The sequence below is a fragment of the Schistocerca gregaria genome, chromosome 6, assembly GCF_023897955.1.
Source record: "Schistocerca gregaria isolate iqSchGreg1 chromosome 6, iqSchGreg1.2, whole genome shotgun sequence".
Classification (NCBI taxonomy): domain Eukaryota; kingdom Metazoa; phylum Arthropoda; class Insecta; order Orthoptera; family Acrididae; genus Schistocerca; species Schistocerca gregaria.
In genome coordinates, this window is record NC_064925.1 from 590,726,626 (window position 1) to 590,740,836 (window position 14,211).

At 39.4% G+C, this 14,211-nt stretch overlaps 1 long non-coding RNA gene across 2 annotated transcripts in view; it reads right to left on the reverse strand.

The window, feature by feature from the left end:
- Positions 1-13,786, reverse strand: part of LOC126278429 (uncharacterized) — a 134,477-nt gene extending 120,691 nt beyond the window's left edge. Inside the window, exons 1-4 of one of the 2 annotated variants that reach the window (XR_007550697.1) lie at positions 13,683-13,786; positions 10,864-10,984; positions 9,123-9,244; positions 1,493-1,641 (exon numbers count right to left, since the gene is read on the reverse strand). This is a non-coding gene — a long non-coding RNA (uncharacterized LOC126278429). The remainder of the gene's footprint in view (positions 1-1,492; positions 1,642-9,122; positions 9,245-10,863; positions 10,985-13,682) is intronic. The other variant, XR_007550698.1, reaches the window with a different exon arrangement.
- Between the last annotated feature and the right edge of the window lie 425 nt (positions 13,787-14,211).

The window sequence follows — 14,211 nt, forward strand, 5'->3', positions numbered from 1 at the left end:
AGATCCTATATAATAGTGACTATTTACCAAGCAGCTGCAGGAAATTATAATCTATTCATATCAACAAAGTTAATTATGGCAAAGTCTTGTGAGCTTAGTACAATTCGAAGTTACTTGTGTAACCAGTCTATTATAACTGGGACATTTCCTGATTGGCTAAAATATGCAGATGTTAAGCCTCTATTCAAAAGTGGGGATAAAGAGATAACATCAAACTACAGACTGATTTCATTTTTGCCAGCATTCTCAAAAATTTTAGAAAAAGTAATGTATAGGCAGCTTCTCAACCATCTGACCACAAATAACATATAAGCAAGAACACACTTTGGATTTCTGAAGGGTTCTGATATCGAGATGGCTATTTACACCTACAGTGAAAATGTACTTAATTCATTAAATAACAAATTATAAGCAGCAGGTATTTTCTGTGATTTGTCAAAGGCATTTGACTGTGTGAACCACAACATCCTTTTAAATGAATTAGAATTCTATGGTGTCACGGCAGTGCTGCAAAATGGTTCAAGTCATACCTTGGTAACAGGAAACAAAGGGTGTCAGTGCAAGGGACTAGTGAATTAAGTCATCAGTCATCAGAATGGGAAGAAATTACATGTGATATCCCACAAGGATTCATCTTAGGGCCATTGCTTTTTCCTGTGCACATTAATGATCTCTCATCAGTTACACAGCCAGAAGCAGAGTTCATTTTGTTTGCAGATGACACAAGTACTGCAATAAATAGTATGTTGAGTGTAGTTTTAGAAAGATCTGTAAATGATATTTTCATGGATAATAATAAATGGTTTAAAGCCAACATTAAACTTCGAAAAGACTCACTATATCCAATTCAGAACCTGTAAGAGGTTTCCACCCAGTAAATGCATAAAGTATGAAGAAGAGCAGACAGAAGATGTTGACAGTCTTAAATTCCTGAGATTACAACTTGATAATAAATTCAGTTGCGAAAAGCGCACCACAGAACTGCAGTAACACCTCAATAAATCTGTGGTTGTAATTCGAGTGGTAGCAGACATAGGTTACATAAAAATGAAAGAGCTTCAAGTCAAACAAAAGTTTTTAGAGTACAAAAGCATGTAATACGTATTATTTGTGGAGTAAATTCATGGACGTCCTGTACATACCTCTTCAGAGAACTGGGTACACTAACTACTGCCTCTCTGTTTATTTACTCCTTAATGAAATTTGTCTTAAGTAATATATCTCTTTTTCCAACAAACAGCTCAGTTCATACATACAATACCAAGAACAAAAATGATCTGTACAAAGTCTTAAAAGCAATTACTTTAGATCAAAAAGGGGGTCAACTACTGAGAAACACTTATCTTCAATAATATGCCAGCAAAAATAAAAAATTTAGTTACAAATGAGAATCAGTTTTTAAACGAGCATGAAAGACTTACTAGTGGCCTACTCTTTCAATTCCACTGACAAATTTTTTAATAGAAACAAATGATGTTTCGTATATACTCACACTATTAGTTGTGGTTGATTGGGAGGTCGTTCCAAGGTGTGGCAGGCAGCGAAAGACGTCCCCGGAGGCTGATCAGAAGGCCTCCCCGATGCGTCTGACAAACCGGTTTCAGGCACTGTCTCTGGCTGAGTCAGATGCAGCTGCCTGCCCTGTTTCAGAGGATCATTCTCAGCCTTCAAGGTACGAGCAATCGCAGAGGGTGGGCTTACTGGTAGTTGGGAGCTCCAATGTTAGGCGCGTAATGGGGTCCCTTAGGGATACGGCGGCTAAGGAGGGGAAGAAATCCAGTGTGCACTCGGTGTGCATTCAGGGAGGAGTCATTCTGATGTGGAAAGGGTCCTTCCGGATGCCATGAAGAGCACAGGGTGCAGCCAGCTGCAGGTGATGGCACATGTCGGCACTAATGACGTGTGTCGCTTTGGATCTGAGGAAATTCTCTCTGGATTCCAGCGGCTATCTGATTTGGTGAAGGCTGCCTGTCTTGCTTACGAGATGAAGGCAGAGCTCACCATCTGCAGCATCGTTGACAGAACCGACTGCGGACCTTTGGTGCAGAGCCGGGTGGAGGGTCTGAATCAGAGGCTCAGACGGTTTTGCGACCGTGTTGTCTGCAGATTCCTTGACTTGCGCCATAGGGTGGTGGGGTTTCGGGTTCCGCTGAATAGGTCAGGAGTTCACTACACTCAGCTGGCGGCTACATGGGTAGCGGAGGCTGTGTGGCGTGGACTGGGCGGTTTTTTAGCTTAGAAGGCCTCGGGAAAGTACGGGGTGGGCTGCAATGTCAAAGGGTGCTTGGCAATTACAGCACGTGCTTGGATCAAGGAACAGTCGGAATTATAGTTGTAAATTGTTGTAGTTGCGCTGGAAAGTCCCTGAGCTTCAAGGGATAATAGAAAACACAGAAGCTGATATCGTTATAGGTACAGAAAGCTGGCTAAAGCCTGAAATAAGTACTTCAGAAATTTTTACGAAGTCTCAGACGGTGTTCAGGAAAGATAGATTAGGCAGAATTGGTGGTGGAGTGTTTGTGTCTGTCAGTAGTGGTTTATCTTGCAGTGAAGTCGAAGTAGATACTCCATGCGAATTGGTATGGGTGGAGGTTATACTTAACAGCCGACTTAAGTTAATAATTGGCTCCTTGCGGAACAGTTCAGAGAAAGTTTGAGTCTCGTAACAAATAAATACCCCACTCATACGGTTATAGTTGGTGGGGACTTCAACCTACCCTCGGTATGTTGGCAAAAATACTTGTTAAAAACCGGTGGTAGGCAGAAAACGTCTTCCGAGATTGTCCTAAATGCTTTCTCCGAAAATTATTTCGAGCAGTTAGTCCACGAACCCACGCGAATTGTAAATGGTTGCGAAAACACACTTGACCTCTTAGCTACAAACAATCCAGAGCTGATAGAGAGCATCATGACTGACACAGGGATTAGTGATCACAAGGTAGTTGTAGCTAGGTTCAATACAGTTTCTTCCAAATCCATCAGAAATGAACGCAAAATAATTTTATTTAAAAAAGCGGATAAAGTGTCACTAGAAGCCTTCCTAAAAGACAATTTCCATTCCTTCCGAACTGACTATGCGAATGTAGACGAGATGTGGCTCAAATTCAAAGATATAGTACCAACAGCAATTGAGATATTCATACCTCATAAATTGGTAAGAGATGGAACGGATCCCCTGTGGTACACAAAAAAGGTCCGAACGCTGTTGCAGAGGCAACGGAAAAAGCATGCGAAGTTCAGAAGAACGCGAAATCCCGAACATGGGCTAAAATTTACAGACGCTCGAAATTTGGCACGTACTTCGATGCCAGATGCCTTTAATAGGTTCCACAACGAAACATTGTCTCGAAATTTGGTAGAAAAACCGAAGAAATTCTGGTCGTATGTAAAGTACACAAGCGGCAAGACGCAGTCAATACCTTCGCTGTGCAGTGCCGATGGTACTGTTACCGACGACTGTGCCGCTAAAGCGGAGTTATTGACCGCAGTTTTCCGAAATTCCTTCACCAGGGAAGACGAATGGAACATTCCAGAATTTGAAACACGAACATCTGCTAGCATGAGTTTCTTAGAAGTAGATACCTTAGGGGTTGCGAATCAACTCAAATCGCTTGAAACGGGCAAGTCTTCAGGTCCAGATTGTATACCAATTAGTTTCCTTTCAGATTACGCTGATACTATAGCTCCCTACTTAGCACTCATATACAACCGCTCGCTCACCGATAGATCTGTACCTACAGATTGGAAAATTGCACAGGTCGCACCAATGTTCAAGAAGGGTAGTAGGAGTAATCCATTTAACTACAGACCTATATCATTGACGTCGGTTTGCAGTAGGGTTTTGGAGCATATACTGTATTCAAACATTATGAATCACCTCAAAGGGAACGATCTATTGACACGTAATCAGCATGGCTTCAGAAAAGATCGCTCTTGTGCAACGCAGCTAGCTCTTTATTCGCACGAAGTAATGGCCGCTATCGACAAGGGATCTCAAGCTGATTCCGTATTTCTAGATTTCCGGAAAGCTTTTGACACTGTTCCTCAGAAGCGACTTCTAATCAAGCTGCAGAGCTATGGGGTATCGTCTCAGTTGTGCGACTGGATTCGTGATTTCCTGTCAGGAAGGTCGCAGTTCGTAATAATAGACTGCAAATCATCGAGTAAAACTGAAGTGATATCAGGTGTTCCCCAGGGAAGCGTCCTGGGACCTCTGCTGTTCCTGATCTATATAAATGACATGGGTGACAATCTGAGCAGTTCTCTTAGATTGTTTTCAAATGATGCTGTAATTTACCGTCTAGTAAGGTCATCCGAATACCAGTATCAGTTGCAAAGCGATTTAGAAAATATTGCTGTATGGTGTGTCAGGTGGCAGTTGACGCTAAATAAGGAAAAGTGTGAGATGATGCACATGAGTTCCAAAAGAAATCCGTTGGAATTCGATTACTCGATAAATAGTACAATTCTCAAGGCTGTCAATCCAACTAAGTACCTGGGTGTTAAAATTACGAACAACTTCAGTTGGAAGAATCACATAGATAATATTGTCGGGAAGGCGAGCCAAAGGTTGCGTTTCATTGGCAGGACACTGAGAAGATGCAACAAGTCCACTAAAGAGACAGCTTACACTACACTCGTTCGTCCTCTGTTAGAATATTGCTGCGCGGTGTGGGATTCTTACCATGTGGGACTCACGGAGGACATCGAAAGGGTGCAAAAAAGGGCAGCTCGTTTTGTATTATCACGTTATAGGGGAGAGAGTGTGGCAGATATGATACACGAGTTGGGATGGAAGTCATTACAGCATAGACGTTTTTCGTCGCAGCGAGACCTTTTTACGAAATTTCAGTCACCAACTTTCTCTTCCGAATGCGAAAATATTTTGTTGAGCCCAACGTACATAGGTAGGAATAATCATCAGAATTAAATAAGAGAAATCAGAGCTCGAACAGAAAGGTTTAGGTGTTCGTTTTTCCCCCTCGCTGTTAGGGAGTGGAATAGTAGAGAGATAGTATGATTGTGGTTCGATGAACCCTCTGCCAAGCACTTAAATGTGAATTGCAGAGTAGTCATGTAGATGTAGATGTATTAGCATTGTTATATCAGCTTAAGAATAGGATGTATTGTATATACTCATGCTATTATTATTGTTATTACAGCTTTAAATAAAATAAAAATATGAAAAAAAATAATTGACATTTTCCACATCCATGAGGATCTCCTCAGCATGGATCTATAGACTGAAAAACTAATCTAATCTAAGATTTCCAGTTGATGGGAAAATAAACATTGCATCTGTACAATGGAATCTCCCTGCTGTAAGGAAATAAAGCTTTACTACATATTGAAATGTACATTGATTGTTCCTAGTAAATCATTTTTATATGGTTTTTAAATATATAGAGTAAATGAAGGACATACTAGTCACCCCCCCATGAACCATGGACCTAGACGTTAGTGGGGAGGCTTGCATGCCTCAATGCCTCAGTGATGCAGATCGCCATACCGTAGGTGCAACCACAATGGAAGGGTACATGTTGAGAGGCCAGACATACGTGTGGTTCCTCAAGAGGGGCAGCAGACTTTTCAGTAGTTGCAGTGGCAACAGTCTTGATGATTGACTGATATGGCCTTGTAACACTAACCAAAACGGCCTTGCTGTTCTGCTACTGCAAACGGCAGAAAGCAAGGGGAAACTACAGCAATAATGTTTCCTGCGGACGTGCAGCTGTACTGTATGGTTAAATGACGATGGCATCCTGCTGGGTAAAATATTCCAGAGCTAAAATAGTCCCATATTTGGGTCTCTAAATGGGGACTACTCAAGAGGACGCCATTATCAGGAGAAATAAAACTGGCATTCTACTGATCGGAGCATGGAATGTCAGATCCCTTAATCGGGCAGATAGGTCAGAAAATTTAAAGAGGGAAATGGCTAGGTTAAAGTTAGATATAGTGGGAATTAGTGAAGTTCGGTGGCAGGAGGAACAACACTTATGGTCAGGTGAATATGGGGTTGTAAATAAAAAGTGAAATAGTGGTAATGCAGGAGTAGGTTTACTAATAAATAAAAAAATAGGAGTGCAGGTAAGCTACTACAAACAGCATAGTAAACGCATTATTGTGGCCAAGATAGACATGAAAGACCATGCCTACAACAGTAGTACAAATTTATATGCCAACTTACTCTGCAGATGATGAAGAAATTGATGAAATGTATAATGAGATTAAAGATATTATTTAGGTAATGAAGGGATGAAAATTTAATAGTCATGGGTGACTGGAATTCGACAGCAGGAAAAGGAAGAGAAGGAAACATAGTGGGTGAATGTGGATTGGGGGTGAGAAGTGAAAGAGGGAGCCGTCTGGTTGAATTTTGCTCAGATCATAACTTAATCATACCTAACACTTGGTTCAAGAATCATTAAAGAAGGTTGTATACATGGAAGAATCCTGGAGATACTATAATGTTTCAGATAGCTTATATAATGGTAAGACAGAGATTTAGGAACCAGGTTTTAAATTGTAAGACATTTCTAGAGGCAGATGTGGACACTGACCACAATCTATTAGTTATGAACTGTAGATTAAAACTGAAGAAACTGCAAAAAGGTGAGAATTTAAGGAGATGGGACCTGGATAAACTGACTAAACCAAGGGTTTTAAGTTTCAGGGAGAGCATAAGGGAACAATTGACAGGAATGGGGGAAAAATACAGTAGATGAAGAATGTGTAGCTCTGAGGGATGAAGTAGTGAAGGCAGCAGAGGATCAAGTAGGAAAAAAGATGAGGGCTAGTAGAAATCCTTGGGTAACAGAAGAAACATTGAATTTAATTGATGAAAGTAGAAAATATAATAACGCAGTAAATGAAACAGGCAAAAAGGAATACAAACGTCTCAAAAATGAGATCGACAGGAAGTGCAAAATGGCTAAAAAGGATGGCTAGAGGAAAAATATAAGGATGTAGAGGCTTATCTCACTACGGGTAAGATAGATACTACCTACAGGAAAATTAAAGACACCTTTGGATAAAAGAGAGCCACTTGTATGAATATCAAGAGCTCAGATGGAAACCCAGTCTTAAGCAAAGAAGGGATAGCAGAAAGGTGGAAGGAGTATATAGAGGGCGATGTACTTGAGGACAATATTATGGAAATGGAAGAGGATGAAGATGAAGATGAAATGGGAGATATGATACTGTGTGAAGAGTTTGACAGAGCACTGAAAGACCTGAGTCGTAACAAGGCCCCAAGAGTAGACAATATTCCATTGGAACTACTGACAGCCTTAGGAGAGCCAGTCCTGTCAAAACTCTACCATCCGGTGAGCAAGAAGTATGAGACAGGTGAGATACCCTCAGACTTCAAGAAGAATATAATAGTTCCAATCCCAAAGAAAGCAGATGTTGACAGATGTGAAAATTACTAAACTATCAGTTTAATAAGTCACAGCTTCAAACTACTAACACGAATTCTTTACAGACAAATGGAAAAATGTGTAGAAGCTGACCTTGGGGTCAGTTTGGATTCCGTAGAAATGTTGGAACACGTGAGGCAATACTAACCCTACGACTTACCTTAGAAGAAAGATTAAGGAAAGGCTAACCTATGTTTCTAGCATGTGTGGACATAGAGAAAGCTTTTAACAAAGTTGACTGGCATACTCTCTTTCAAATTTTAAAGGTGGCAGGGTAAAAAAAAGAGAGTGACAGGCTATTTACAATTTGTACAGAAAGCATATGGTAGTTATAACAGTTGAGGGGCATGAAAGGGAAGTAGTGGTTGAGAAGGGAGTGAGGCAGGGTGGTAACCTTTATCTGACGTTATTCAATCTGCATTTTGAGCAAGCAGTAAAGGAAACAAAAGAAAAGTTCAGAGTAGGCATTAAAATCCATGGAGAAGAAATAAAAACATAGAGGTTCGCTGATGACATTGTAATTCTGTCAGAGACAGCAAAGGATTTGGAAGAGGAGTTGAACAGAATGGACAGTGTCTTGAAAGGAGGGTATAAGATGAACATCAACAAAAGAAAAACAAGGATAATGGAATGTAGTCGAATTAAGTCAGGTGATGCTGAGGGAATTAGATTAGGAAATGAGACACTTAAAGTAGTGAAGGAGTTTTGCTATTTGGGGATCAAAATAACTGATGATGGTTGAAGTAGAGAGGATATAAAGTGTAGACTGGCAATGGCAAGTAAAGCACTTCTGAAGAAGAGAAATTTGTTAATATCGAGTATAGATTTTAGTGTCAGGAAGTTGTTCTTGAAAGCATTTGTATGGAGTGTAGCCATGTATGGAAGTGAAACATGGACGATAAATAGTTTGGACAAGAAGAGAATAGAAGCTTTCAAAATGTGGTGCTACAGAAGAATGCTGAAGATTAGATGGGTAGATCACATTACTAATGTGGAGGTATTGAATAGAATTGGGGAGAAGAGGAGTTTGTGGCACAACTTGACAAGAAGAAGGGACCAGTTGGTAGGACATGTCCTGAGGCATCAAGGGATCACAAATTTAGTATTGGGGGGCAGCGTGGAGGGTAAAAATCGTAGAGGGAGACCAAGAGATGAATACACTAAGCAGATTCAGAACGATGTAGGTTGCAGTACGTACTGGGAGGTGAAGAAGCTTGCACAGGATATTGTAGCATGGAGAGCTGCATCAAACCAGTCTCAGGACTGAAGACCACAACAAAAACAACAACAATACAACAACTTAAAAAAGTATATTTATTAAGATCAAACAATCTGTTAGTTGCTAAGGTGAACATTGTGACTCATTTGCACCAAAAACAAATTGAATGGAAAATAGTCTTCGTAGCAACACAACCACATCACTCTGCTGTAATGAATAAATTATTCAAATGTGAACTTGAGACATATATATATCCAATTAGAATAAAATTTAAAAGAATGCCATACCAAAAGAAAGAAGGCATTCTAGTGTCTCACTTTCACCAAAAATACATTGAATGGAGAGTAATCTCTGTAGCCGCACAGCTACATCAGCCTGCTGCTTAGAACAAAACTTACTACATTTTGCAATTACAATAAACTAGTAAACTGTGAACTTAAGAAATATATCCGAAAATAATAAAATTTAAAAAAAGGACATACCAAAAGAAAGAAGGCTAGCTAGTGTCTCCCACACTCATTATGCTGGTTGTGGTGGTTCCCTTCTACCAGATTCACAGCAGAGCGGAAAATAAACATTGCACCTGTACAATGGAAGCTCCCTGCTGTGACAAAATCAAGATTTACTACATATTGTAGTGTACATTAATCCTTCTTAGTGATCCTTTTATATGCATAACAAATATGTAAAGTAAATGAAGAACATCTAAAAAAGCATATTTATTAAGATCAGAATACCTGTAACTTTGTAAGGAGCATGTTATGTCTCAATTGTACTAAACGCATATTGAATGGAGAATAATCTTTGTAGCAACACAACCACATCACATTGCCGTAAAGAAAAGAAAAAAAACTTTACTACAATTGGTAATTCAAAAACACTAGTAAACTGAATTTGAGAGATATATTAGAAAAGAATTAAATTTTAAAGAAGGCTATACCAAAAGAATGAAGGGTAGCTAGTATCTCCCACACCCATTATGCTGGTTGTGGTGTTTCCCTTCCACCAGGTTGCAAGTCGATGGGAAAATGAACATTGCACCCGTAGAATGGAATGTCCCTACTGTGAGGAAATAAGGATTTACTACATATTGTAATATACATTGATTGTCCTTAATGACCTTTGTGATATAATTTATAAATATATAAAGTAAATGAATGGCATACCTAACATGTATATTTATTAAGATCCGGAGGTCTGTAAGATGGTAAGGTGCACACCATGTCTCACTTGCATAAAACATTATTGAATGGAGAACAATATTTGTAGCAAAACAAGCACAAGAATAAAATTTAATAGAAGGGCATACCAAAAGAAAGAAGGCTTTCTAGTATCTCCCATAGTCAGTATGGTGCATATTTTGGTTCCCTTCCACCAGACTGTAGACGATGGGAAAATAAACATACCAGTACAGTGGAGTCTCCCTGTTGTGAGGAAAGTTAGACATACAACATTTTTTAGATATACAACATTTTGTAATGTACATTGACCATTCTGACATGATTTTTAAATATATAAAGTAAATGAAAGACATATCTAAAAAAAATATATTTATTAAGATCCAAAGATCTGTAAGTTGGTAAGATGCAGGTTTTGTATCATTTGCACCAAAAACACATTGAATGGAGAATAATCTTTGTAGCATCACAACCACATCACCCTGCTGTAAAGAACAAAATCTTTACTACATTTTGCAATTAGAATAAATTATTTAACTGAGAACATGAGAAATATATCTGATAAGAATAAAATTTAAAAGAAGGGCATACTAAACAAAACAAGGATTTCTAGTTTGTCCCATAGTCAGTATGATGCATGTGGCTGTTCCATTCCACAAGGTATCCAGTCAATGGGAAAATAAACATTGGACTCGTACAATGGAATCTCCATGCTGGGAGAAATAAAGATTTGCTACATATTGTAATGTACATTGATTGTTCATAGTGGTCACTGAGATTTGATTTTTAAATATTTAAAGTAAATGAAGGACATTCCTAAAAATGTATTTATTAAGATCTGAGAATCTGTTAGTTGGTAAGGTGCACATTATGTCTTATTTGAACCGAAAACACATTGAATGGAGAATAAACTTTCTTGCCACACAACATGATAACTCTGCTGTAAATAACAAAACCTTCCCACATTTCACAATTCAAATAAATTATTCCACTGTGAACTTGATGAATATAACTGATATGATTATAATTCAAAAGAAGGACATACCAAAAAAGAAGACTTTCCCAGTATCTCCCATGTTCAGTATGCTGGATGTGGTGGTTCCCTTACACCAAAATCCCATTCTATGGTATAATAAACATTGCAACCATGCAATGTAATCTCGCTTCTGTGAGGAGAGATAGATTTACTCCATCATGTCAAGCAAATAAATTTTTCTTTGTAAACATACCGATACAACATCTAACAATATAAAGCACTAGAAGGACATACATAATTAATAAGATTTAGAAGTTTGGAATATCTGTTGGTTAATATTGTACATGCGGTGTCTCATTATAAAGATATACCAAAAGAAAGAAGATTTTCCTAGTTACTCCCATAGGATTTGGTGGTTCCCTTCCACCAAAAACACAGTTGACGGAAAAAAATTGCAGACATACAATGTAATTTCCCTGCTTAGAGGAGAGAAATATTTTCTTCTTAGTGAATATTGGGATATGAATATGTAAAATATAATGCAAAGGAAGGACATTCTTAAACAAAGCACAGTCTTTCTTGGCGTATTCCACTGACGCATTCTTCTTGCGTTATCAGCAGAGTGGTGGCGTAGTCTTGTCGCAATGTTTCAATGAGTTTCATACCCATCATTTTCTGGTGAAGTGTTGGGATGCTTTGTTCTGCATATCTATATGTCGAGCAAGCCACACGTGGACTCCCGCTGAGATCATCCGAGGAAGTGAGGAGGGAGACCAGCAGGGTACTCAAGAAAGCAAGAATGCCTGAGAACAACATTTAAGCAGAAGAGCACAAGGCACTGATGAACCTTCACGATCACAGGGGTCTAGCGGTCTTAGCAGCAGACAAAAGCAATGCGACAGTCCTACTGAAGTCGGAAGATTACTGGTAGAAGATCTACATCTTAGTGAAAGGTCCAGCATACAAAGAAGTGGGGAAAGACACAATTGCTTCTGTTACAGGCAAGACCATCAATCTTCTCAATAGCTCAAGACTTGACAGAAACACCATCAGGAAGCTTTACCCTCGGGCACCGGTTCCACCAAAACAGTATGCGCTCCCAAAGTACCTTAAGGAGAATGTCCCACTACATCCTATATTGAACACCATAAATTCTCTGATGTATGGTGTAGCCAAGCACCTAGCACACCTGTTAAAACCACTCGTGGGTCATTGCCCTCCCCATGTCAAGAACTCGACCAAATTTGTTAAGGTACTCCAAGGGTTACATCTGGACGAGAAGGATCTAATAGCTGGCTTTGATGTCACTTCTGTTTTCACCTGTGTGCCTCTGGATGATTCCGAGGCTCTGCTTGAAGATCACTTCGATGAGGACACACTCAGACTCTTTTGTCTTGTGTTAACCACAATGTACTTCAAATGTGGTGGGAAATCAACAAACAGATGGTGTTACCATGGGTTCCCCTCTGGCCCCAGGTATGCCAACTTGTGCATGGAGCCCTTTGAAAATGTGGCATTGAACACTATCTGCCATAAACCAAAGGTGTTCTACAGATACATAGATGACACTTTTGTAGTGTGGCCCCATGGTATGAAAAAAACTATAGGAGTTCCTACACCATCTCAACGATGTACATGATAGCATCAAATTTAGCATGGAGGTAGAAGAGAATGGCTGCCTTCCCTTCTTGGATATTTTGACCAGGAAAAATCCAGACAGTACATTGGGACATTTGGTCTACAGCAAGATGATGCACACGGACTTATATCTCAATGCTTGGAGTTGCCACCATCCAGCAAAATGTAACACAGTAATGAACACCTTAGTACAAAGAACCTGGTCAATCTGTGACAGCGAGAGTTTGCCATGTGAGTTAGCACATATGCGGGAAACCTTCTTTAAGAGCTACACTGTGACACAAATAAGATACGCCTTGCATGCAGACAAGGAGAAACAAGAAGAAGATAAGCAAAACGTGTGGCGTTTCTGCCATGTGCTGGACTGCCAACAGCCAAGATCATAAAAATATTAAAGAAACAAAATAACGACCATCTTTTGTGCACCAAAAAAGTCAAAGATATTCTTGGCTCAACCAAAGATCAGCTGGGGTTGCAGACACTGCACATTTACAGTATTGAGTGCGAATGTGGGATGGAATATATCAGGTAGATACAATGATACATCAGAAACGTATGACTAGGACAGACAAACAAGTCTGCGGTAGCAAAACATAGCATTATCAAGGGACAATCAGGTAGATACAATGATACATCAGAAATGTATGACTAGGACAGACAAACAAGTCTGCGGTAGCAAAACATAGCATTATCAAGGGACACATCTTCGAAGAAGCTGTGCAGCATCAACAGTTTCTGGGGCTCGATCTTCAAAGAGGCAGTGGAGATATGTCTGCACAACAATTTAGTAAACAGCAGTAGCGGTTTTCAGCTCAGTGCAGCTTGGAATTCCACAATTGACATAATACATCAGGAACACTCTGATCTGAAGGCAGTGGCATCCGCAGACAGATTGGATAGCCACCTGGTCTAGATACTGGGCAGGGCCGCAGCCCCTGCCCCCACTAATACCCACACGGTACTCCCTGAAACGTTGTGACAAGATGACACCACCACTCAGCTGATAACCAGAGAATAATTCATCAGAGCTTGTTTATCAAACTCTGATAATCTGTTAGTTAGTAAGGTGAATCTGGTATGTCATTTCCACCACAAAACCCATTCAAGGGATAATAATCAACTTAGCCACACAACCACATCACCCAGCTGTAAAGTAAAAAAATTTGAACATTTCACAAATCAAATACATTTTTCCACTGTGGACTGGAAGAATGTAACTGATAAGAATGCAAAGCAAAAGAAGAACATACCAGAAGAAAGAAGATTTTCCAATTATCTCCAGTAGTCAGTATGGTGGATGTGGTGGTTCCCTTCACCAAAACACAGTCGATGAGAAAATAAACATTGCACCCATGCAATGAAATCTCCCTGCTGTGAGGAAAGAACCATTTACTATGTTTTGTATTGCAAATAGATTGTTCTTCGTGAACATAGGGATATGACTATCAAAAATACAATACAAAGTAAGGACATACCTAAACAAAGCCGATTTATCAATTTTAAAAAATCTGTTAGTATGGTACATGTGGTGTTTCATTTCCACTGAAAACCTGTTGAAGTGAGAATAAACATTGTAGCCAAACAACAACATTACCCAGCTGTAAAGGATAAAAAATTTACAACATTTCAAAGAACAAATAAATTATTCTACTGTGAAATTGATGAATATAACTGATAAGAATGTAGGTAAATGAGAACATACAAGAAGAAAGAAGAATTTCCCAGTCTCTCCAGTAGTCAGTATGCTGGATGTGATAGTTCCCTTACATCAAACACCCA